General features: G+C 39.3%; 1 long non-coding RNA gene across 1 annotated transcript; it reads right to left on the reverse strand.

Annotated features, from left to right (window-relative positions):
• Positions 1–11,664: 11,664 nt before the first annotated feature.
• On the reverse strand, positions 11,665–24,818 carry LOC147676747 (uncharacterized). Its single transcript, XR_015302562.1, has 10 exons — positions 24,700–24,818; positions 23,249–23,371; positions 21,801–21,920; positions 20,350–20,472; positions 18,903–19,023; positions 17,456–17,576; positions 16,007–16,127; positions 14,561–14,680; positions 13,112–13,232; positions 11,665–11,785 (listed from the first exon to the last, which is right to left on the reverse strand). It is a non-coding gene; the product is annotated as an uncharacterized LOC147676747 (long non-coding RNA).
• Positions 24,819–27,371: the final 2,553 nt, after the last annotated feature.

The raw sequence follows: 27,371 nt of genomic DNA on the forward strand, positions 1-27,371 counted from the left end.
CCCACTATAAATTAGTGAGGACATTCCGATGCTATTTACATCTTTTTAATGCCTAAAAGAATGATTGGGAGTTTTACTTACCACATAAATTGGTAAAATGATGCAGTATGCCAGAAGACTTCCTTTTTTTTTTTGCTTCAGTCTCGGCAATTCAGAGAAACTCTGCTGTGAAACACTGCCACTGGTGGTCATTCAGTATAATCTGCAGATGGAAAAGTCCACTGTTAGTACATTTAGTATAAGCAATACAAAAAGTTTAGATTTTTATAAAGGGTAACCAGATCAATACTATGGAGTCTGTTTTATTGTGAAAATCAACAGCTCAATTAAAAAATCAAATCTCAATTTGTGTTTATAACCTCTCATACTTCTCTGCATTCCCTTGCCTCATTTGCTAACACTCTCTAAACAATTGTAGCACGTACATTGGGATATAAATCTTTTTGCCAGCCAAGTGGCAGCGCACCCTTCTTACTTCCTTTGTTTTAGGATATGGTACACCAGTAGCGATTAAGCCAGCTGGTAAGTTGAGAGAGGAAGGGTTATGCTACAGTTAACAGGAATAATAGAAACTATGAATAGCATAATTTGCATCTTCTCTTTAGCCAAATCCTACCAGTGCAGCAATGGTGAAGTTGAGACTCTTATGCTCAAACCTGCGTTCATACAAATGTGTAAGTCTAAATAAAGTTCTAAATTCTTTCTTCGTACCATCTCATCTTTTCGTTGGGCATCCTGTCTACCCTGCAACTCATCTCATTACCAAGATAAATGTATCCTACTCCTTGTTAGGCAACAGAGTGGCTCTCATGTCAGACAACATCTTCCTTTACCTTCATGATGCCAGCTGCTTTGCAACAGAGTGGCCTTCTAGTCAGAAAACATCTTGCTTTAGCTTTATGATGTCAGACTGCCCGGCAACAGAATGGCACCTCATGTCAGACAACCTCTTGCTTTAGCTTTATGATGTCAGACACCCCTGGACCAATTGTCCTTGTGGAAGCTAACCACACAGGAGGATGAGATATCAGAAGTTACGCAGTAGGTTACTATCTGTATTCATGACTGCCAGCCACGTAGGAGGGGGAATGGTAAAGGAATGGGAACCAGTCGAAGCACTGTGTCCTTTTCAAAAGTGGGATTGAGGTACAAAGACAGATTAACCTTAACAACAATCCATCTTGAGTATCAGAGTCCAACATAGAGTGCAGGAGAAGAGGTTAGATGAGCTACCTTTCTTGAGTATGTAACACTATTTTTCATAAGTGAGATGGTGCATTTCAGTCTCAAAGGCAGATATTTCCTCGAATAGAACGTTGCTAGCACCAGGATCTAAAGCAGGTTTTAGTAGAGTTTGAGTCAGTCATTCTTTTATTAACTATCATGACCAACATAATGTGATACATATTACTTCCATCTTGACAGAAATAATATTCAGGCACAGGCTCCCACTATAAATTAGTGAGGACATTCCGATGCTATTTACATCTTTTTAATGCCTAAAAGAATGATTGGGAGTTTTACTTACCACATAAATTGGTAAAATGATGCAGTATGCCAGAAGACTTCCTTTTTTTTTTTGCTTCAGTCTCGGCAATTCAGAGAAACTCTGCTGTGAAACACTGCCACTGCTGGTCATTCAGTATAATCTGCAGATGGAAAAGTCCACTGTTAGTACATTTAGTATAAGCAATACAAAATGTTTAGATTTTTATAAAGGGTAACCAGATCAATACTATGGAGTCTGTTTTATTGTGAAAATCAACAGCTCAATTTAAAAATCAAATCTCAATTTGTGTTTATAACCTCTCATACTTCTCTGCGTCCCCTTGCCTCATTTGCTAACACTCTCTAAACAATTGTAGCACGTACATTGGGATATAAATCTTTTGCCAGCCAAGTGGCAGCGCACCCTTCTTACTTCCTTTGTTTTAGGATATGGTACACCAGTAGCGATTAAGCCAGGTGGTAAGTTGAGAGAGGAAGGGTTATGCTACAGTTAACAGGAATAATAGAAACTATGAATAGCATAATTTGCATCTTCTCTTTAGCCAAATCCTACCAGTGCAGCAATGGTGAAGTTGAGACTCTTATGCTCAAACCTCCGTTCATACAAATGTGTAAGTCTAAATAAAGTTCTAATTTCTTTCTTTGTACCATCTCATCTTTTCGTTGGGCATCCTGTCTACCCTGCAACTCATCTCATTACCAAGATAAATGTATCCTACTCCTTGTTAGGCAACAGAGTGGCTCTCATGTCAGACAACATCTTCCTTTACCTTCATGATGCCAGCTGCTTTGCAACAGAGTGGCCTTCTAGTCAGAAAACATCTTGCTTTAGCTTTATGATGTCAGACTACTAGGCAACAGAATGGCACCTCATGTCAGACAACTTCTTGCTTTAGCTTTATGATGTCAGACACCCCTGGACCAATTGTCCTTGTGGAAGCTAACCACACAGGAGGATGAGATATCAGAAGTTATGCAGTAGGTTACTATCTGTATTCATAACTGCCAGCCACGTAGGAGGGGGAATGGTAAAGGAATGGGAACCAGTCAAAGCACTGTGTCCTTTTCAAAAGTGGGATTGAGGTACAAAGACAGATTAACCTTAACAACAATCCATCTTGAGTATCAGAGTCCAACATAGAGAGTGCAGGAGAAGAGGTTAGATGAGCTTCCTTCCTTGAGTATGTAACACTATTTTTCATAAGTGAGATGGTGCATTTCAGTCTCAAAGCAGCTATTTCCTCGAATAGAACATTGCTAGCACCAGGATCTAAAGCAGGTTTCATTAGAGTTTGAGTCAGTCAGTCTTTTATTAACTATCATGACCAACATAATGTGATACATATTACTTCCATCTTGACAGAAATAATATTCAGGCACAGGCTCCCACTATAAATTAGTGAGGACATTCCGATGCTATTTACATCTTTTTAATGCCTAAAAGAATGATTGGGAGTTTTACTTACCACATAAATTGGTAAAATGATGCAGTATGCCAGAAGACTTCCTTTTTTTTTTTGCTTCAGTCTCGGCAATTCAGAGAAACTCTGCTGTGAAACACTGCCACTGCTGGTCATTCAGTATAATCTGCAGATGGAAAAGTCCACTGTTAGTACATTTAGTATAAGCAATACAAAATGTTTAGATTTTTATAAAGGGTAACCAGATCAATACTATGGAGTCTGTTTTATTGTGAAAATCAACAGCTCAATTTAAAAATCAAATCTCAATTTGTGTTTATAACCTCTCATACTTCTCTGCGTTCCCTTGCCTCATTTGCTAACACTCTCTAAACAATTGTAGCACGTACATTGGGATATAAATCTTTTGCCAGCCAAGTGGCAGCGCACCCTTCTTACTTCCTTTGTTTTAGGATATGGTACACCAGTAGCGATTAAGCCAGCTGGTAAGTTGAGAGAGGAAGGGTTATGCTACAGTTAACAGGAATAATAGAAACTATGAATAGCATAATTTGCATCTTCTCTTTAGCCAAATCCTACCAGAGCAGCAATGGTGAAGTTGAGACTCTTATGCTCAAACCTCCGTTCATACAAATGTGTAAGTCTAAATAAAGTTCTAATTTCTTTCTTTGTACCATCTCATCTTTTCGTTGGGCATCCTGTCTACCCTGCAACTCATCTCATTACCAAGATAAATGTATCCTACTCCTTGTTAGGCAACAGAGTGGCTCTCATGTCAGACAACATCTTCCTTTACCTTCTTGATGCCAGCTGCTTTGCAACAGAGTGGCCTTCTAGTCAGAAAACATCTTGCTTTATCTTTATGATGTCAGACTGCAAGGCAACAGAATGGCACCTCATGTCAGACAACTTCTTGCTTTAGCTTTATGATGTCAGACACCCCTGGACCAATTGTCCTTGTGGAAGCTAACCCCACAGGAGGATGAGATATCAGAAGTTACGCAGTAGGTTACTATCTGTATTCATGACTGCCAGCCACGTAGGAGGGGGAATGGTAAAGGAATGGGAACCAGTCGAAACACTGTGTCCTTTTCGAAAGTGGGATTGAGGTACAAAGACAGATTAACCTTAACAACAATCCATCTTGAGTATCAGAGTCCAACATACAGAGTGCAGGAGAAGAGGTTAGATGAGCTTCCTTCCTTGAGTATGTAACACTATTTTTCATAAGTGAGATGGTGCATTTCAGTCTCAAAGGCAGATATTTCCTCGAATAGAACGTTGCTAGCACCAGGATCTAAAGCAGGTTTTAGTAGAGTTTGAGTCAGTCATTCTTTTATTAACTATCATGACCAACATAATGTGATACATATTACTTCCATCTTGACAGAAATAATATTCAGGCACAGGCTCCCACTATAAATTAGTGAGGACATTCCGATGCTATTTACATCTTTTTAATGCCTAAAAGAATGATTGGGAGTTTTACTTACCACATAAATTGGTAAAATGATGCAGTATGCCAGAAGACTTCCTTTTTTTTTGCTTCAGTCTCGGCAATTCAGAGAAACTCTGCTGTGAAACACTGCCACTGCTGGTCATTCAGTATAATCTGCAGATGGAAAAGTCCACTGTTAGTACATTTAGTATAAGCAATACAAAAAGTTTAGATTTTTATAAAGGGTAACCAGATTAATACTATGGAGTCTGTTTTATTGTGAAAATCAACAGCTCAATTAAACAATCAAATCTCAATTTGTGTTTATAACCTCTCATACTTCTCTGCATTCCCTTGCCTCATTTGCTAACACTCTCTAAACAATTGTAGCACGTACATTGGGATATAAATCTTTTTGCCAGCCAAGTGTCAGAGCACCCTTCTTACTTCCTTTGTTTTAGGATATGGTACACCAGTAGCGATTAAGCCAGCTGGTAAGTTGAGAGAGGAAGGGTTATGCTACAGTTAACAGGAATAATAGAAACTATGAATAGCATAATTTGCATCTTCTCTTTAGCCAAATCCTACCAGTGCAGCAATGGTGAAGTTGAGACTCTTATGCTCAAACCTGCGTTCATACAAATGTGTAAGTCTAAATAAAGTTCTAATTTCTTTCTTCTTACCATCTCATCTTTTCGTTGGGCATCCTATCTACCCTGCAACTCATCTCATTACCAAGATAAATGTATCCTACTCCTTGTTAGGTAACAGAGTGGCTCTCATGTCAGACAACATCTTCCTTTACCTTCATGATGCCAGCTGCTTTGCAACAGAGTGGCCTTCTAGTCAGAAAACATCGTGCTTTAGCTTCATGATGTCAGACTGCTAGGCAACAGAATGGCACCTCATGTCAGACAACTTCTTGCTTTAGCTTTATGATGTCAGACACCCCTGGACCAATTGTCCTTGTGGAAGCTAACCACACAGGAGGATGAGATATCAGAAGTTATGCAGTAGGTTACTATCTGTATTCATGACTGCCAGCCACGTAGGAGGGGGAATGGTAAAGGAATGGGAACCAGTCGAAGCACTGTGTCCTTTTCAAAAGTGGGATTGAGGTACAAAGACAGATTAACCTTAACAACAATCCATCTTGAGTATCAGAGTCCAACATAGAGAGTGCAAGAGAAGAGGTTAGATGAGCTTCCTTCCTTGAGTATGTAACACTATTTTTCATAAGTGAGATGGTGCATTTCAGTCTCAAACGCAGATATTTCCTCGAATAGAATGTTGCTAGCACCAGGATCTAAAGCAGGTTTTAGTAGAGTTTGAGTCAGTCAGTCTTTTATTAACTATCATGACCAACATAATGTGATACATATTACTTCCATCTTGACAGAAATAATATTCAGGCACAGGCTCCCACTATAAATTAGTGAGGACATTCCGATGCTATTTACATCTTTTTAATGCCTAAAAGAATGATTGGGAGTTTTACTTACCACATAAATTGGTAAAATGATGCAGTATGCCAGAAGACTTCCTTTTTTTTTTTTTGCTTCAGTCTCGGCAATTCAGAGAAACTCTGCTGTGAAACACTGCCACTGCTGGTCATTCAGTATAATCTGCAGATGGAAAAGTCCACTGTTAGTACATTTAGTATAAGCAATACAAAATGTTTAGATTTTTATAAAGGGTAACCAGATCAATACTATGGAGTCTGTTTTATTGTGAAAATCAACAGCTCAATTAAAAAATCAAATCTCAATTTGTGTTTATAACCTCTCATACTTCTCTGTGTCCCCTTGCCTCATTTGCTAACACTCTCTAAACAATTGTAGCACGTACATTGGGATATAAATCTTTTTGCCAGCCAAGTGTCAGAGCACCCTTCTTACTTCCTTTGTTTTAGGATATGGTACACCAGTAGCGATTAAGCCAGCTGGTAAGTTGAGAGAGGAAGGGTTATGCTACAGTTAACAGGAATATTAGAAACTATGAATAGCATAATTTGCATCTTCTCTTTAGCCAAATCCTACCAGTGCAGCAATGGTGAAGTTGAGACTCTTATGCTCAAACCTGCGTTCATACAAATGTGTAAGTCTAAATAAAGTTCTAATTTCTTTCTTCTTACCATCTCATCTTTTCGTTGGGCATCCTATCTACCCTGCAACTCATCTCATTACCAAGATAAATGTATCCTACTCCTTGTTAGGTAACAGAGTGGCTCTCATGTCAGACAACATCTTCCTTTACCTTCATGATGCCAGCTGCTTTGCAACAGAGTGGCCTTCTAGTCAGAAAACATCGTGCTTTAGCTTCATGATGTCAGACTGCTAGGCAACAGAATGGCACCTCATGTCAGACAACTTCTTGCTTTAGCTTTATGATGTCAGACACCCCTGGACCAATTGTCCTTGTGGAAGCTAACCACTCAGGAGGATGAGATATCAGAAGTTATGCAGTAGGTTACTATCTGTATTCATGACTGCCAGCCACGTAGGAGGGGGAATGGTAAAGGAATGGGAACCAGTCGAAGCACTGTGTCCTTTTCAAAAGTGGGATTGAGGTACAAAGACAGATTAACCTTAACAACAATCCATCTTGAGTATCAGAGTCCAACATAGAGAGTGCAGGAGAAGAGGTTAGATGAGCTTCCTTCCTTGAGTATGTAACACTATTTTTCATAAGTGAGATGGTGCATTTCAGTCTCAAACGCAGATATTTCCTCGAATAGAATGTTGCTAGCACCAGGATCTAAAGCAGGTTTTAGTAGAGTTTGAGTCAGTCAGTCTTTTATTAACTATCATGACCAACATAATGTGATACATATTACTTCCATCTTGACAGAAATAATATTCAGGCACAGGCTCCCACTATAAATTAGTGAGGACATTCCGATGCTATTTACATCTTTTTAATGCCTAAAAGAATGATTGGGAGTTTTACTTACCACATAAATTGGTAAAATGATGCAGTATGCCAGAAGACTTCCTTTTTTTTTTTTGCTTCAGTCTCGGCAATTCAGAGAAACTCTGCTGTGAAACACTGCCACTGCTGGTCATTCAGTATAATCTGCTGATGGAAAAGTCCACTGTTAGTACATTTAGTATAAGCAATACAAAATGTTTAGATTTTTATAAAGGGTAACCAGATCAATACTATGGAGTCTGTTTTATTGTGAAAATCAACAGCTCAATTAAAAAATCAAATCTCAATTTGTGTTTATAACCTCTCATACTTCTCTGCGTCCCCTTGCCTCATTTGCTAACACTCTCTAAACAATTGTAGCACGTACATTGGGATATAAATCTTTTGCCAGCCAAGTGGCAGCGCACCCTTCTTACTTCCTTTGTTTTAGGATATGGTACACCAGTAGCGATTAAGCCAGCTGGTAAGTTGAGAGAGGAAGGGTTATGCTACAGTTAACAGGAATAATAGAAACTATGAATAGCATAATTTGCATCTTCTCTTTAGCCAAATCCTACCAGAGCAGCAATGGTGAAGTTGAGACTCTTATGCTCAAACCTCCGTTCATACAAATGTGTAAGTCTAAATAAAGTTCTAATTTCTTTCTTTGTACCATCTCATCTTTTCATTGGGCATCCTGTCTACCCTGCAACTCATCTCATTACCAAGATAAATGTATCCTACTCCTTGTTAGGCAACAGAGTGGCTCTCATGTCAGACAACATCTTCCTTTACCTTCTTGATGCCAGCTGCTTTGCAACAGAGTGGCCTTCTAGTCAGAAAACATCTTGCTTTATCTTTATGATGTCAGACTGCAAGGCAACAGAATGGCACCTCATGTCAGACAACTTCTTGCTTTAGCTTTATGATGTCAGACACCCCTGGACCAATTGTCCTTGTGGAAGCTAACCCCACAGGAGGATGAGATATCAGAAGTTACGCAGTAGGTTACTATCTGTATGCATGACTGCCAGCCACGTAGGAGGGGGAATGGTAAAGGAATGGGAACCAGTCGAAGCACTGTGTCCTTTTCGAAAGTGGGATTGAGGTACAAAGACAGATTAACCTTAACAACAATCCATCTTGAGTATCAGAGTCCAACATACAGAGTGCAGGAGAAGAGGTTAGATGAGCTTCCTTCCTTGAGTATGTAACACTATTTTTCATAAGTGAGATGGTGCATTTCAGTCTCAAAGGCAGATATTTCCTCGAATAGAACGTTGCTAGCACCAGGATCTAAAGCAGGTTTTAGTAAAGTTTGAGTCAGTCAGTCTTTTATTAACTATCATGACCAACATAATGTGATACATATTACTTCCATCTTGACAGAAATAATATTCAGGCACAGGCTCCCACTATAAATTAGTGAGGACATTCCGATGCTATTTACATCTTTTTAATGCATAAAAGAATGATTGGGAGTTTTACTTACCACATAAATTGGTAAAATGATGCAGTATGCCAGAAGACTTCCTTTTTTTTTGCTTCATTCTCGGCAATTCAGAGAAACTCTGCTGTGAAACACTGCCACTGCTGGTCATTCAGTATAATCTGCAGATGGAAAAGTCCACTGTTAGTACATTTAGTATAAGCAATACAAAATGTTTAGATTTTTATAAAGGGTAACCAGATCAATACTATGGAGTCTGTTTTATTGTGAAAATCAACAGCTCAATTAAAAAATCAAATCTCAATTTGTGTTTATAACCTCTCATACTTCTCTGCGTCCCCTTGCCTCATTTGCTAACACTCTCTAAACAATTGTAGCACGTACATTGGGATATAAATCTTTTTGCCAGCCAAGTGGCAGCGCACCCTTCTTACTTCCTTTGTTTTAGGATATGGTACACCAGTAGCGATTAAGCCAGCTGGTAAGTTGAGAGAGGAAGGGTTATGCTACAGTTAACAGGAATAATAGAAACTATGAATAGCATAATTTGCATCTTCTCTTTAGCCAAATCCTACCAGTGCAGCAATGGTGAAGTTGAGACTCTTATGCTCAAACCTGCGTTCATACAAATGTGTAAGTCTAAATAAAGTTCTAACTTCTTTCTTCGTACCATCTCATCTTTTCGTTGGGCATCCTGTCTACCCTGCAACTCATCTCATTACCAAGATAAATGTATCCTACTCCTTGTTAGGCAACAGAGTGGCTCTCATGTCAGACAACATCTTCCTTTACCTTCATGATGCCAGCTGCTTTGCAACAGAGTGGCCTTCTAGTCAGAAAACATCTTGCTTTAGCTTTATGATGTCAGACTGCTAGGCAACAGAATGGCACCTCATGTCAGACAACTTCTTGCTTTAGCTTTATGATGTCAGACACCCCTGGACCAATTGTCCTTGTGGAAGCTAACCACACAGGAGGATGAGATATCAGAAGTTATGCAGTAGGTTACTATCTGTATTCATGACTGCCAGCCACGTAGGAGGGGGAATGGTAAAGGAATGGGAACCAGTCGAAGCACTGTGTCCTTTTCGAAAGTGGGATTGAGGTACAAAGACAGATTAACCTTAACAGCACTCCATCTTGAGTATCAGAGTCCAACATATAGTGCAGGAGAAGAGGTTAGATGAGCTTCCTTTCTTGAGTATGTAACACTATTTTTCATAAGTGAGATGGTGCATTTCAGTCTCAAAGGCAGATATTTCCTCGAATAGAACGTTGCTAGCACCAGGATCTAAAGCAGGTTTTAGTAGAGTTTGAGTCAGTCATTCTTTTATTAACTATCATGACCAACATAATGTGATACATATTACTTCCATCTTGACAGAAATAATATTCAGGCACAGGCTCCCACTATAAATTAGTGAGGACATTCCGATGCTATTTACATCTTTTTAATGCCTAAAAGAATGATTGGGAGTTTTACTTACCACATAAATTGGTAAAATGATGCAGTATGCCAGAAGACTTCCTTTTTTTTTTTGCTTCAGTCTCGGCAATTCAGAGAAACTCTGCTGTGAAACACTGCCACTGCTGGTCATTCAGTATAATCTGCAGATGGAAAAGTCCACTGTTAGTACATTTAGTATAAGCAATACAAAATGTTTAGATTTTTATAAAGGGTAACCAGATCAATACTATGGAGTCTGTTTTATTGTGAAAATCAACAGCTCAATTAAAAAATCAAATCTCAATTTGTGTTTATAACCTCTCATACTTCTCTGCATTCCCTTGCCTCATTTGCTAACACTCTCTAAACAATTGTAGCACGTACATTGGGATATAAATCTTTTTGCCAGCCAAGTGGCAGCGCACCCTTCTTACTTCCTTTGTTTTAGGATATGGTACACCAGTAGCGATTAAGCCAGCTGGTAAGTTGAGAGAGGAAGGGTTATGCTACAGTTAACAGGAATAATAGAAACTATGAATAGCATAATTTGCATCTTCTCTTTAGCCAAATCCTACCAGTGCAGCAATGGTGAAGTTGAGACTCTTATGCTCAAACCTGCGTTCATACAAATGTGTAAGTCTAAATAAAGTTCTAATTTCTTTCTTCGTACCATCTCATCTTTTCGTTGGGCATCCTATCTACCCTGCAACTCATCTCATTACCAAGATAAATGTATCCTACTCCATGTTAGGCAACAGAGTGGCTCTCATGTCAGACAACATCTTCCTTTACCTTCATGATGCCAGCTGCTTTGCAACAGAGTGGCCTTCTAGTCAGAAAACATCTTGCTTTAGTTTCATGATGTCAGACTGCTAGGCAACAGAATGGCACCTCATGTCAGACAACTTCTTGCTTTAGCTTTATGATGTCAGACACCCCTGGACCAATTGTCCTTGTGGAAGCTAACCACACAGGAGGATGAGATATCAGAAGTTATGCAGTAGGTTACTATCTGTATTCATGACTGCCAGCCACGTAGGAGGGGGAATGGTAAAGGAATGGGAACCAGTCGAAGCACTGTGTCCTTTTCAAAAGTGGGATTGAGGTACAAAGACAGATTAACCTTAACAACAATCCATCTTGAGTATCAGAGTCCAACATAGAGAGTGCAGGAGAAGAGGTTAGATGAGCTTCCTTCCTTGAGTATGTAACACTATTTTTCATAAGTGAGATGGTGCATTTCAGTCTCAAAGGCAGATATTTCCTCGAATAGAATGTTGCTAGCACCAGGATCTAAAGCAGGTTTTAGTAGAGTTTGAGTCAGTCAGTCTTTTATTAACTATCATGACCAACATAATGTGATACATATTACTTCCATCTTGACAGAAATAATATTCAGGCACAGGCTCCCACTATAAATTAGTGAGGACATTCCGATGCTATTTACATCTTTTTAATGCCTAAAAGAATGATTGGGAGTTTTACTTACCACATAAATTGGTAAAATGATGCAGTATGCCAGAAGACTTCCTTTTTTTTTTTGCTTCAGTCTCGGAAATTCAGACAAACTCTGCTGTGAAACACTGCCACTGCTGGTCATTCAGTATAATCTGCAGATGGAAAAGTCCACTGTTAGTACATTTAGTATAAGCAATACAAAAAGTTTAGATTTTTATAAAGGGTAACCAGATCAATACTATGGAGTCTGTTTTATTGTGAAAATCAACAGCTCAATTAAAAAATCATATCTCAATTTGTGTTTATAACCTCTCATACTTCTCTGCATTCCCTTGCCTCATTTGCTAACACTCTCTAAACAATTGTAGCACGTACATTGGGATATAAATCTTTTTGCCAGCCAAGTGGCAGCGCACCCTTCTTACTTCCTTTGTTTTAGGATATGGTACACCAGTAGCGATTAAGCCAGCTGGTAAGTTGAGAGAGGAAGGGTTATGCTACAGTTAACAGGAATAATAGAAACTATGAATAGCATAATTTGCATCTTCTCTTTAGCCAAATCCTACCAGTGCAGCAATGGTGAAGTTGAGACTCTTATGCTCAAACCTGCGTTCATACAAATGTGTAAGTCTAAATAAAGTTCTAATTTCTTTCTTCGTACCATCTCATCTTTTCGTTCGGCATCCTATCTACCCTGCAACTCATCTCATTACCAAGATAAATGTATCCTACTCCTTGTTAGGCAACAGAGTGGCTCTGATGTCAGACAACATCTTCCTTTACCTTCATGATGCCAGCTGCTTTGCAACAGAGTGGCCGTCTAGTCAGAAAACATCTTGCTTTAGCTTCATGATGTCAGACTGCTAGGCAACAGAATGGCACCTCATGTCAGACAACTTCTTGCTTTAGCTTTATGAGGTCAGACACCCCTGGACCAATTGTCCTTGTGTAAGCTAACCCCACAGGAGTATGAGATATCAGAAGTTACGCAGTAGGTTACTATCTGTATTCATGACTGCCAGCCACGTAGGAGGGGGAATGGTAAAGGAATGGGAACCAGTCGAAGCACTGTGTCCTTTTCGAAAGTGGGATTGAGGTACAAAGACAGATTAACCTTAACAACAATCCATCTTGAGTATCAGAGTCCAACATAGAGTGCAGGAGAAGAGGTTAGATGAGCTACCTTTCTTGAGTATGTAACACTATTTTTCATAAGTGAGATGGTGCATTTCAGTCTCAAAGGCAGATATTTCCTCGAATAGAACGTTGCTAGCACCAGGATCTAAAGCAGGTTTTAGTAGAGTTTGAGTCAGTCATTCTTTTATTAACTATCATGACCAACATAATGTGATACATATTACTTCCATCTTGACAGAAATAATATTCAGGCACAGGCTCCCACTATAAATTAGTGAGGACATTCCGATGCTATTTACATCTTTTTAATGCCTAAAAGAATGATTGGGAGTTTTACTTACCACATAAATTGGTAAAATGATGCAGTATGCCAGAAGACTTCCTTTTTTTTTTTGCTTCAGTCTCGGCAATTCAGAGAAACTCTGCTGTGAAACACTGCCACTGCTGGTCATTCAGTATAATCTGCAGATGGAAAAGTCCACTGTTAGTACATTTAGTATAAGCAATACAAAAAGTTTAGATTTTTATAAAGGGTAACCAGATCAATACTATGGAGTCTGTTTTATTGTGAAAATCAACAGCTCAATTAAAAAATCAAATCTCAATTTGTGTTTATAACCTCTCATACTTCTCTGCATTCCCTTGCCTCATTTGCTAACACTCTCTAAACAATTGTAGCACGTACATTGGGATATAAATCTTTTTGCCAGCCAAGTGGCAGCGCACCCTTCTTACTTCCTTTGTTTTAGGATATGGTACACCAGTAGCGATTAAGCCAGCTGGTAAGTTGAGAGAGGAAGGGTTATGCTACAGTTAACAGGAATAATAGAAACTATGAATAGCATAATTTGCATCTTCTCTTTAGCCAAATCCTACCAGTGCAGCAATGGTGAAGTTGAGACTCTTATGCTCAAACCTGCGTTCATACAAATGTGTAAGTCTAAATAAAGTTCTAACTTCTTTCTTCGTACCATCTCATCTTTTCGTTGGGCATCCTGTCTACCCTGCAACTCATCTCATTACCAAGATAAATGTATCCTACTCCTTGTTAGGCAACAGAGTGGCTCTCATGTCAGACAACATCTTCCTTTACCTTCATGATGCCAGCTGCTTTGCAACAGAGTGGCCTTCTAGTCAGAAAACATCTTGCTTTAGCTTTATGATGTCAGACTGCCCGGCAACAGAATGGCACCTCATGTCAGACAACCTCTTGCTTTAGCTTTATGATGTCAGACACCCCTGGACCAATTGTCCTTGTGGAAGCTTACCACACAGGAGGATGAGATATCAGAAGTTACGCAGTAGGTTACTATCTGTATTCATGACTGCCAGCCACGTAGGAGGGGGAATGGTAAAGGAATGGGAACCAGTCGAAGCACTGTGTCCTTTTCAAAAGTGGGATTGAGGTACAAAGACAGATTAACCTTAACAACAATCCATCTTGAGTATCAGAGTCCAACATACAGAGTGCAGGAGAAGAGGTTAGATGAGCTTCCTTCCTTGAGTATGTAACACTATTTTTCATAAGTGAGATGGCGCATTTCAGTCTCAAAGGCAGCAATTTCCTCGAATAGAACGTTGCTAGCACCAGGATCTAAAGCAGGTTTTAGTAGAGTTTGAGTCAGTCATTCTTTTATTAACTATCATGACCAACATAATGTGATACATATTACTTCCATCTTGACAGAAATAATATTCAGGCACAGGCTCCCACTATAAATTAGTGAGGACATTCCGATGCTATTTACATCTTTTTAATGCCTAAAAGAATGATTGGGAGTTTTGCTTACCACATAAATTGGTAAAATGATGCAGTACGCCAGAAGACGTCCTTTTTTTTTTGCTTCAGTCTTGGCAATTCAGAGAAACTCTGCTGTGAAACACTGCCACTGCTGGTCATTCAGTATAATCTGCAGATGGAAAAGTCCACTGTTAGTACATTTAGTATAAGCAATACAAAAAGTTTAGATTTTTATAAAGGGTAACCAGATCAATACTATGGAGTCTGTTTTATTGTGAAAATCAACAGCTCAATTAAAAAATCATATCTCAATTTGTGTTTATAACCTCTCATACTTCTCTGCATTCCCTTGCCTCATTTGCTAACACTCTCTAAACAATTGTAGCACGTACATTGGGATATAAATCTTTTTGCCAGCCAAGTGGCAGCGCACCCTTCTTACTTCCTTTGTTTTAGGATATGGTACACCAGTAGCGATTAAGCCAGCTGGTAAGTTGAGAGAGGAAGGGTTATGCTACAGTTAACAGGAATAATAGAAACTATGAATAGCATAATTTGCATCTTCTCTTTAGCCAAATCCTACCAGTGCAGCAATGGTGAAGTTGAGACTCTTATGCTCAAACCTGCGTTCATACAAATGTGTAAGTCTAAATAAAGTTCTAATTTCTTTCTTCGTACCATCTCATCTTTTCGTTCGGCATCCTATCTACCCTGCAACTCATCTCATTACCAAGATAAATGTATCCTACTCCTTGTTAGGCAACAGAGTGGCTCTGATGTCAGACAACATCTTCCTTTACCTTCATGATGCCAGCTGCTTTGCAACAGAGTGGCCGTCTAGTCAGAAAACATCTTGCTTTAGCTTCATGATGTCAGACTGCTAGGCAACAGAATGGCACCTCATGTCAGACAACTTCTTGCTTTAGCTTTATGAGGTCAGACACCCCTGGACCAATTGTCCTTGTGTAAGCTAACCCCACAGGAGTATGAGATATCAGAAGTTACGCAGTAGGTTACTATCTGTATTCATGACTGCCAGCCACGTAGGAGGGGGAATGGTAAAGGAATGGGAACCAGTCGAAGCACTGTGTCCTTTTCGAAAGTGGGATTGAGGTACAAAGACAGATTAACCTTAACAACAATCCATCTTGAGTATCAGAGTCCAACATAGAGTGCAGGAGAAGAGGTTAGATGAGCTACCTTTCTTGAGTATGTAACACTATTTTTCATAAGTGAGATGGTGCATTTCAGTCTCAAAGGCAGATATTTCCTCGAATAGAACGTTGCTAGCACCAGGATCTAAAGCAGGTTTTAGTAGAGTTTGAGTCAGTCATTCTTTTATTAACTATCATGACCAACATAATGTGATACATATTACTTCCATCTTGACAGAAATAATATTCAGGCACAGGCTCCCACTATAAATTAGTGAGGACATTCCGATGCTATTTACATCTTTTTAATGCCTAAAAGAATGATTGGGAGTTTTACTTACCACATAAATTGGTAAAATGATGCAGTATGCCAGAAGACTTCCTTTTTTTTTTTGCTTCAGTCTCGGCAATTCAGAGAAACTCTGCTGTGAAACACTGCCACTGCTGGTCATTCAGTATAATCTGCAGATGGAAAAGTCCACTGTTAGTACATTTAGTATAAGCAATACAAAAAGTTTAGATTTTTATAAAGGGTAACCAGATCAATACTATGGAGTCTGTTTTATTGTGAAAATCAACAGCTCAATTAAAAAATCAAATCTCAATTTGTGTTTATAACCTCTCATACTTCTCTGCATTCCCTTGCCTCATTTGCTAACACTCTCTAAACAATTGTAGCACGTACATTGGGATATAAATCTTTTTGCCAGCCAAGTGGCAGCGCACCCTTCTTACTTCCTTTGTTTTAGGATATGGTACACCAGTAGCGATTAAGCCAGCTGGTAAGTTGAGAGAGGAAGGGTTATGCTACAGTTAACAGGAATAATAGAAACTATGAATAGCATAATTTGCATCTTCTCTTTAGCCAAATCCTACCAGTGCAGCAATGGTGAAGTTGAGACTCTTATGCTCAAACCTGCGTTCATACAAATGTGTAAGTCTAAATAAAGTTCTAACTTCTTTCTTCGTACCATCTCATCTTTTCGTTGGGCATCCTGTCTACCCTGCAACTCATCTCATTACCAAGATAAATGTATCCTACTCCTTGTTAGGCAACAGAGTGGCTCTCATGTCAGACAACATCTTCCTTTACCTTCATGATGCCAGCTGCTTTGCAACAGAGTGGCCTTCTAGTCAGAAAACATCTTGCTTTAGCTTTATGATGTCAGACTGCCCGGCAACAGAATGGCACCTCATGTCAGACAACCTCTTGCTTTAGCTTTATGATGTCAGACACCCCTGGACCAATTGTCCTTGTGGAAGCTTACCACACAGGAGGATGAGATATCAGAAGTTACGCAGTAGGTTACTATCTGTATTCATGACTGCCAGCCACGTAGGAGGGGGAATGGTAAAGGAATGGGAACCAGTCGAAGCACTGTGTCCTTTTCAAAAGTGGGATTGAGGTACAAAGACAGATTAACCTTAACAACAATCCATCTTGAGTATCAGAGTCCAACATACAGAGTGCAGGAGAAGAGGTTAGATGAGCTTCCTTCCTTGAGTATGTAACACTATTTTTCATAAGTGAGATGGCGCATTTCAGTCTCAAAGGCAGCAATTTCCTCGAATAGAACGTTGCTAGCACCAGGATCTAAAGCAGGTTTTAGTAGAGTTTGAGTCAGTCATTCTTTTATTAACTATCATGACCAACATAATGTGATACATATTACTTCCATCTTGACAGAAATAATATTCAGGCACAGGCTCCCACTATAAATTAGTGAGGACATTCCGATGCTATTTACATCTTTTTAATGCCTAAAAGAATGATTGGGAGTTTTACTTACCACATAAATTGGTAAAATGATGCAGTATGCCAGAAGACTTCCTTTTTTTTTTTGCTTCAGTCTCGGCAATTCAGAGAAACTCTGCTGTGAAACACTGCCACTGGTGGTCATTCAGTATAATCTGCAGATGGAAAAGTCCACTGTTAGTACATTTAGTATAAGCAATACAAAAAGTTTAGATTTTTATAAAGGGTAACCAGATCAATACTATGGAGTCTGTTTTATTGTGAAAATCAACAGCTCAATTAAAAAATCAAATCTCAATTTGTGTTTATAACCTCTCATACTTCTCTGCATTCCCTTGCCTCATTTGCTAACACTCTCTAAACAATTGTAGCACGTACATTGGGATATAAATCTTTTTGCCAGCCAAGTGGCAGCGCACCCTTCTTACTTCCTTTGTTTTAGGATATGGTACACCAGTAGCGATTAAGCCAGCTGGTAAGTTGAGAGAGGAAGGGTTATGCTACAGTTAACAGGAATAATAGAAACTATGAATAGCATAATTTGCATCTTCTCTTTAGCCAAATCCTACCAGTGCAGCAATGGTGAAGTTGAGACTCTTATGCTCAAACCTGCGTTCATACAAATGTGTAAGTCTAAATAAAGTTCTAAATTCTTTCTTCGTACCATCTCATCTTTTCGTTGGGCATCCTGTCTACCCTGCAACTCATCTCATTACCAAGATAAATGTATCCTACTCCTTGTTAGGCAACAGAGTGGCTCTCATGTCAGACAACATCTTCCTTTACCTTCATGATGCCAGCTGCTTTGCAACAGAGTGGCCTTCTAGTCAGAAAACATCTTGCTTTAGCTTTATGATGTCAGACTGCCCGGCAACAGAATGGCACCTCATGTCAGACAACCTCTTGCTTTAGCTTTATGATGTCAGACACCCCTGGACCAATTGTCCTTGTGGAAGCTAACCACACAGGAGGATGAGATATCAGAAGTTACGCAGTAGGTTACTATCTGTATTCATGACTGCCAGCCACGTAGGAGGGGGAATGGTAAAGGAATGGGAACCAGTCGAAGCACTGTGTCCTTTTCAAAAGTGGGATTGAGGTACAAAGACAGATTAACCTTAACAACAATCCATCTTGAGTATCAGAGTCCAACATAGAGTGCAGGAGAAGAGGTTAGATGAGCTACCTTTCTTGAGTATGTAACACTATTTTTCATAAGTGAGATGGTGCATTTCAGTCTCAAAGGCAGATATTTCCTCGAATAGAACGTTGCTAGCACCAGGATCTAAAGCAGGTTTTAGTAGAGTTTGAGTCAGTCATTCTTTTATTAACTATCATGACCAACATAATGTGATACATATTACTTCCATCTTGACAGAAATAATATTCAGGCACAGGCTCCCACTATAAATTAGTGAGGACATTCCGATGCTATTTACATCTTTTTAATGCCTAAAAGAATGATTGGGAGTTTTACTTACCACATAAATTGGTAAAATGATGCAGTATGCCAGAAGACTTCCTTTTTTTTTTTGCTTCAGTCTCGGCAATTCAGAGAAACTCTGCTGTGAAACACTGCCACTGCTGGTCATTCAGTATAATCTGCAGATGGAAAAGTCCACTGTTAGTACATTTAGTATAAGCAATACAAAAAGTTTAGATTTTTATAAAGGGTAACCAGATCAATACTATGGAGTCTGTTTTATTGTGAAAATCAACAGCTCAATTAAAAAATCAAATCTCAATTTGTGTTTATAACCTCTCATACTTCTCTGCATTCCCTTGCCTCATTTGCTAACACTCTCTAAACAATTGTAGCACGTACATTGGGATATAAATCTTTTTGCCAGCCAAGTGGCAGCGCACCCTTCTTACTTCCTTTGTTTTAGGATATGGTACACCAGTAGCGATTAAGCCAGCTGGTAAGTTGAGAGAGGAAGGGTTATGCTACAGTTAACAGGAATAATAGAAACTATGAATAGCATAATTTGCATCTTCTCTTTAGCCAAATCCTACCAGTGCAGCAATGGTGAAGTTGAGACTCTTATGCTCAAACCTGCGTTCATACAAATGTGTAAGTCTAAATAAAGTTCTAACTTCTTTCTTCGTACCATCTCATCTTTTCGTTGGGCATCCTGTCTACCCTGCAACTCATCTCATTACCAAGATAAATGTATCCTACTCCTTGTTAGGCAACAGAGTGGCTCTCATGTCAGACAACATCTTCCTTTACCTTCATGATGCCAGCTGCTTTGCAACAGAGTGGCCTTCTAGTCAGAAAACATCTTGCTTTAGCTTTATGATGTCAGACTGCCCGGCAACAGAATGGCACCTCATGTCAGACAACCTCTTGCTTTAGCTTTATGATGTCAGACACCCCTGGACCAATTGTCCTTGTGGAAGCTAACCACACAGGAGGATGAGATATCAGAAGTTACGCAGTAGGTTACTATCTGTATTCATGACTGCCAGCCACGTAGGAGGGGGAATGGTAAAGGAATGGGAACCAGTCGAAGCACTGTGTCCTTTTCAAAAGTGGGATTGAGGTACAAAGACAGATTAACCTTAACAACAATCCATCTTGAGTATCAGAGTCCAACATAGAGTGCAGGAGAAGAGGTTAGATGAGCTACCTTTCTTGAGTATGTAACACTATTTTTCATAAGTGAGATGGTGCATTTCAGTCTCAAAGGCAGATATTTCCTCGAATAGAACGTTGCTAGCACCAGGATCTAAAGCAGGTTTTAGTAGAGTTTGAGTCAGTCATTCTTTTATTAACTATCATGACCAACATAATGTGATACATATTACTTCCATCTTGACAGAAATAATATTCAGGCACAGGCTCCCACTATAAATTAGTGAGGACATTCCGATGCTATTTACATCTTTTTAATGCCTAAAAGAATGATTGGGAGTTTTACTTACAACATAAATTGGTAAAATGATGCAGTATGCCAGTAGATTTCCTTTTTTTTTTTTTGCTTCAGTCTCGGCAATTCAGAGAAACTCTGCTGTGAAACACTGCCACTGCTGGTCATTCAGTATAATCTGCAGATGGAAAAGTCCACTGTTAGTACATTTAGTATAAGCAATACAAAAAGTTTAGATTTTTATAAAGGGTAACCAGATCAATACTATGGAGTCTGTTTTATTGTGAAAATCAACAGCTCAATTAAAAAATCAAATCTCAATTTGTGTTTATAACCTCTCATACTTCTCTGCATTCCCTTGCCTCATTTGCTAACACTCTCTAAACAATTGTAGCACGTACATTGGGATATAAATCTTTTTGCCAGCCAAGTGGCAGCGCACCCTTCTTACTTCCTTTGTTTTAGGATATGGTACACCAGTAGCGATTAAGCGAGCTGGTAAGTTGAGAGAGGAAGGGTTATGCTACAGTTAACAGGAATAATAGAAACTATGAATAGCATAATTTGCATCTTCTCTTTAGCCAAATCCTACCAGTGCAGCAATGGTTAAGTTGAGACTCTTATGCTCAAACCTCCGTTCATACAAATGTGTAAGTCTAAATAAAGTTCTAATTTCTTTCTTTGTACCATCTCATCTTTTCGTTGGGCATCCTGTCTACCCTGCAACTCATCTCATTACCAAGATAAATGTATCCTACTCCTTGTTAGGCAACAGAGTGGCTCTCATGTCAGACAACATCTTCCTTTACCTTCATGATGCCAGCTGCTTTGAAACAGAGTGGCCTTCTAGTCAGAAAACATCTTGCTTTAGCTTTAGGATGTCAGACTGCAAGGCAACAGAATGGCACCTCATGTCAGACAACTTCTTGCTTTAGCTTTATGATGTCAGACACCCCTGGACCAATTGTCCTTGTGGAAGCTAACCCCACAGGAGGATGAGATATCAGAAGTTACGCAGTAGGTTACTATCTGTATTCATGACTGCCAGCCACGTAGGAGGGGGAATGGTAAAGGAATGGGAACCAGTCGAAGCACTGTGTCCTTTTCGAAAGTGGGATTGAGGTACAAAGACAGATTAACCTTAACAACAATCCATCTTGAGTATCAGAGTCCAACATACAGAGTGCAGGAGAAGAGGTTAGATGAGCTTCCTTCCTTGAGTATGTAACACTATTTTTCATAAGTGAGATGGTGCATTTCAGTCTCAAAGGCAGATATTTCCTCGAATAGAACGTTGCTAGCACCAGGATCTAAAGCAGGTTTTAGTAGAGTTTGAGTCAGTCATTCTTTTATTAACTATCATGACCAACATAATGTGATACATATTACTTCCATCTTGACAGAAATAATATTCAGGCACAGGCTCCCACTATAAATTAGTGAGGACATTCCGATGCTATTTACATCTTTTTAATGCCTAAAAGAATGATTGGGAGTTTTACTTACCACATAAATTGGTAAAATGATGCAGTATGCCAGAAGACTTCCTTTTTTTTTTGCTTCAGTCTCGGCAATTCAGAGAAACTCTGCTGTGAAACACTGCCACTGCTGGTCATTCAGTATAATCTGCAGATGGAAAAGTCCACTGTTAGTACATTTAGTATAAGCAATACAAAAAGTTTAGATTTTTATAAAGGGTAACCAGATTAATACTATGGAGTCTGTTTTATTGTGAAAATCAACAGCTCAATTAAACAATCAAATCTCAATTTGTGTTTATAACCTCTCATACTTCTCTGCATTCCCTTGCCTCATTTGCTAACACTCTCTAAACAATTGTAGCACGTACATTGGGATATAAATCTTTTTGCCAGCCAAGTGTCAGAGCACCCTTCTTACTTCCTTTGTTTTAGGATATGGTACACCAGTAGCGATTAAGCCAGCTGGTAAGTTGAGAGAGGAAGGGTTATGCTACAGTTAACAGGAATAATAGAAACTATGAATAGCATAATTTGCATCTTCTCTTTAGCCAAATCCTACCAGTGCAGCAATGGTGAAGTTGAGACTCTTATGCTCAAACCTGCGTTCATACAAATGTGTAAGTCTAAATAAAGTTCTAATTTCTTTCTTCTTACCATCTCATCTTTTCGTTGGGCATCCTATCTACCCTGCAACTCATCTCATTACCAAGATAAATGTATCCTACTCCTTGTTAGGTAACAGAGTGGCTCTCATGTCAGACAACATCTTCCTTTACCTTCATGATGCCAGCTGCTTTGCAACAGAGTGGCCTTCTAGTCAGAAAACATCGTGCTTTAGCTTCATGATGTCAGACTGCTAGGCAACAGAATGGCACCTCATGTCAGACAACTTCTTGCTTTAGCTTTATGATGTCAGACACCCCTGGACCAATTGTCCTTGTGGAAGCTAACCACACAGGAGGATGAGATATCAGAAGTTATGCAGTAGGTTACTATCTGTATTCATGACTGCCAGCCACGTAGGAGGGGGAATGGTAAAGGAATGGGAACCAGTCGAAGCACTGTGTCCTTTTCAAAAGTGGGATTGAGGTACAAAGACAGATTAACCTTAACAACAATCCATCTTGAGTATCAGAGTCCAACATAGAGAGTGCAAGAGAAGAGGTTAGATGAGCTTCCTTCCTTGAGTATGTAACACTATTTTTCATAAGTGAGATGGTGCATTTCAGTCTCAAACGCAGATATTTCCTCGAATAGAATGTTGCTAGCACCAGGATCTAAAGCAGGTTTTAGTAGAGTTTGAGTCAGTCAGTCTTTTATTAACTATCATGACCAACATAATGTGATACATATTACTTCCATCTTGACAGAAATAATATTCAGGCACAGGCTCCCACTATAAATTAGTGAGGACATTCCGATGCTATTTACATCTTTTTAATGCCTAAAAGAATGATTGGGAGTTTTACTTACCACATAAATTGGTAAAATGATGCAGTATGCCAGAAGACTTCCTTTTTTTTTTTTTGCTTCAGTCTCGGCAATTCAGAGAAACTCTGCTGTGAAACACTGCCACTGCTGGTCATTCAGTATAATCTGCAGATGGAAAAGTCCACTGTTAGTACATTTAGTATAAGCAATACAAAATGTTTAGATTTTTATAAAGGGTAACCAGATCAATACTATGGAGTCTGTTTTATTGTGAAAATCAACAGCTCAATTAAAAAATCAAATCTCAATTTGTGTTTATAACCTCTCATACTTCTCTGCGTCCCCTTGCCTCATTTGCTAACACTCTCTAAACAATTGTAGCACGTACATTGGGATATAAATCTTTTTGCCAGCCAAGTGTCAGAGCACCCTTCTTACTTCCTTTGTTTTAGGATATGGTACACCAGTAGCGATTAAGCCAGCTGGTAAGTTGAGAGAGGAAGGGTTATGCTACAGTTAACAGGAATATTAGAAACTATGAATAGCATAATTTGCATCTTCTCTTTAGCCAAATCCTACCAGAGCAGCAATGGTGAAGTTGAGACTCTTATGCTCAAACCTCCGTTCATACAAATGTGTAAGTCTAAATAAAGTTCTAATTTCTTTCTTTGTACCATCTCATCTTTTCATTGGGCATCCTGTCTACCCTGCAACTCATCTCATTACCAAGATAAATGTATCCTACTCCTTGTTAGGCAACAGAGTGGCTCTCATGTCAGACAACATCTTCCTTTACCTTCTTGATGCCAGCTGCTTTGCAACAGAGTGGCCTTCTAGTCAGAAAACATCTTGCTTTATCTTTATGATGACAGACTGCAAGGCAACAGAATGGCACCTCATGTCAGACAACTTCTTGCTTTAGCTTTATGATGTCAGACACCCCTGGACCAATTGTCCTTGTGGAAGCTAACCCCACAGGAGGATGAGATATCAGAAGTTACGCAGTAGGTTACTATCTGTATGCATGACTGCCAGCCACGTAGGAGGGGGAATGGTAAAGGAATGGGAACCAGTCGAAGCACTGTGTCCTTTTCGAAAGTGGGATTGAGGTACAAAGACAGATTAACCTTAACAACAATCCATCTTGAGTATCAGAGTCCAACATACAGAGTGCAGGAGAAGAGGTTAGATGAGCTTCCTTCCTTGAGTATGTAACACTATTTTTCATAAGTGAGATGGTGCATTTCAGTCTCAAAGGCAGATATTTCCTCGAATAGAACGTTGCTAGCACCAGGATCTAAAGCAGGTTTTAGTAGAGTTTGAGTCAGTCAGTCTTTTATTAACTATCATGACCAACATAATGTGATACATATTACTTCCATCTTGACAGAAATAATATTCAGGCACAGGCTCCCACTATAAATTAGTGAGGACATTCCGATGCTATTTACATCTTTTTAATGCATAAAAGAATGATTGGGAGTTTTACTTACCACATAAATTGGTAAAATGATGCAGTATGCCAGAAGACTTCCTTTTTTTTTGCTTCATTCTCGGCAATTCAGAGAAACTCTGCTGTGAAACACTGCCACTGCTGGTCATTCAGTATAATCTGCAGATGGAAAAGTCCACTGTTAGTACATTTAGTATAAGCAATACAAAATGTTTAGATTTTTATAAAGGGTAACCAGATCAATACTATGGAGTCTGTTTTATTGTGAAAATCAACAGCTCAATTAAAAAATCAAATCTCAATTTGTGTTTATAACCTCTCATACTTCTCTGCGTCCCCTTGCCTCATTTGCTAACACTCTCTAAACAATTGTAGCACGTACATTGGGATATAAATCTTTTTGCCAGCCAAGTGGCAGCGCACCCTTCTTACTTCCTTTGTTTTAGGATATGGTACACCAGTAGCGATTAAGCCAGCTGGTAAGTTGAGAGAGGAAGGGTTATGCTACAGTTAACAGGAATAATAGAAACTATGAATAGCATAATTTGCATCTTCTCTTTAGCCAAATCCTACCAGTGCAGCAATGGTGAAGTTGAGACTCTTATGCTCAAACCTGCGTTCATACAAATGTGTAAGTCTAAATAAAGTTCTAACTTCTTTCTTCGTACCATCTCATCTTTTCGTTGGGCATCCTGTCTACCCTGCAACTCATCTCATTACCAAGATAAATGTATCCTACTCCTTGTTAGGCAACAGAGTGGCTCTCATGTCAGACAACATCTTCCTTTACCTTCATGATGCCAGCTGCTTTGCAACAGAGTGGCCTTCTAGTCAGAAAACATCTTGCTTTAGCTTTATGATGTCAGACTGCTAGGCAACAGAATGGCACCTCATGTCAGACAACTTCTTGCTTTAGCTTTATGATGTCAGACACCCCTGGACCAATTGTCCTTGTGGAAGCTAACCACACAGGAGGATGAGATATCAGAAGTTATGCAGTAGGTTACTATCTGTATTCATGACTGCCAGCCACGTAGGAGGGGGAATGGTAAAGGAATGGGAACCAGTCGAAGCACTGTGTCCTTTTCGAAAGTGGGATTGAGGTACAAAGACAGATTAACCTTAACAGCACTCCATCTTGAGTATCAGAGTCCAACATAGAGTGCAGGAGAAGAGGTTAGATGAGCTTCCTTTCTTGAGTATGTAACACTATTTTTCATAAGTGAGATGGTGCATTTCAGTCTCAAAGGCAGATATTTCCTCGAATAGAACGTTGCTAGCACCAGGATCTAAAGCAGGTTTTAGTAGAGTTTGAGTCAGTCATTCTTTTATTAACTATCATGACCAACATAATGTGATACATATTACTTCCATCTTGACAGAAATAATATTCAGGCACAGGCTCCCACTATAAATTAGTGAGGACATTCCGATGCTATTTACATCTTTTTAATGCCTAAAAGAATGATTGGGAGTTTTACTTACCACATAAATTGGTAAAATGATGCAGTATGCCAGAAGACTTCCTTTTTTTTTTTGCTTCAGTCTCGGCAATTCAGAGAAACTCTGCTGTGAAACACTGCCACTGCTGGTCATTCAGTATAATCTGCAGATGGAAAAGTCCACTGTTAGTACATTTAGTATAAGCAATACAAAATGTTTAGATTTTTATAAAGGGTAACCAGATCAATACTATGGAGTCTGTTTTATTGTGAAAATCAACAGCTCAATTAAAAAATCAAATCTCAATTTGTGTTTATAACCTCTCATACTTCTCTGCGTCCCCTTGCCTCATTTGCTAACACTCTCTAAACAATTGTAGCACGTACATTGGGATATAAATCTTTTTGCCAGCCAAGTGGCAGCGCACCCTTCTTACTTCCTTTGTTTTAGGATATGGTACACCAGTAGCGATTAAGCCAGCTGGTAAGTTGAGAGAGGAAGGGTTATGCTACAGTTAACAGGAATAATAGAAACTATGAATAGCATAATTTGCATCTTCTCTTTAGCCAAATCCTACCAGTGCAGCAATGGTGAAGTTGAGACTCTTATGCTCAAACCTGCGTTCATACAAATGTGTAAGTCTAAATAAAGTTCTAATTTCTTTCTTCGTACCATCTCATCTTTTCGTTGGGCATCCTATCTACCCTGCAACTCATCTCATTACCAAGATAAATGTATCCTACTCCTTGTTAGGCAACAGAGTGGCTCTCATGTCAGACAACATCTTCCTTTACCTTCATGATGCCAGCTGCTTTGCAACAGAGTGGCCTTCTAGTCAGAAAACATCTTGCTTTAGCTTCATGATGTCAGACTGCTAGGCAACAGAATGGCACCTCATGTCAGACAACTTCTTGCTTTAGCTTTATGATGTCAGACACCCCTGGACCAATTGTCCTTGTGGAAGCTAACCACACAGGAGGATGAGATATCAGAAGTTATGCAGTAGGTTACTATCTGTATTCATGACTGCCAGCCATGTAGGAGGGGGAATGGTAAAGGAATGGGAACCAGTCGAAGCACTGTGTCCTTTTCGAAAGTGGGATTGAGGTACAAAGACAGATTAACCTTAACAGCACTCCATCTTGAGTATCAGAGTCCAACATAGAGTGCAGGAGAAGAGGTTAGATGAGCTTCCTTTCTTGAGTATGTAACACTATTTTTCATAAGTGAGATGGTGCATTTCAGTCTCAAAGGCAGATATTTCCTCGA

Source organism: Lissotriton vulgaris, chromosome 12 (assembly GCF_964263255.1).
Source record: "Lissotriton vulgaris chromosome 12, aLisVul1.2, whole genome shotgun sequence".
NCBI lineage: Eukaryota > Metazoa > Chordata > Amphibia > Caudata > Salamandridae > Lissotriton > Lissotriton vulgaris.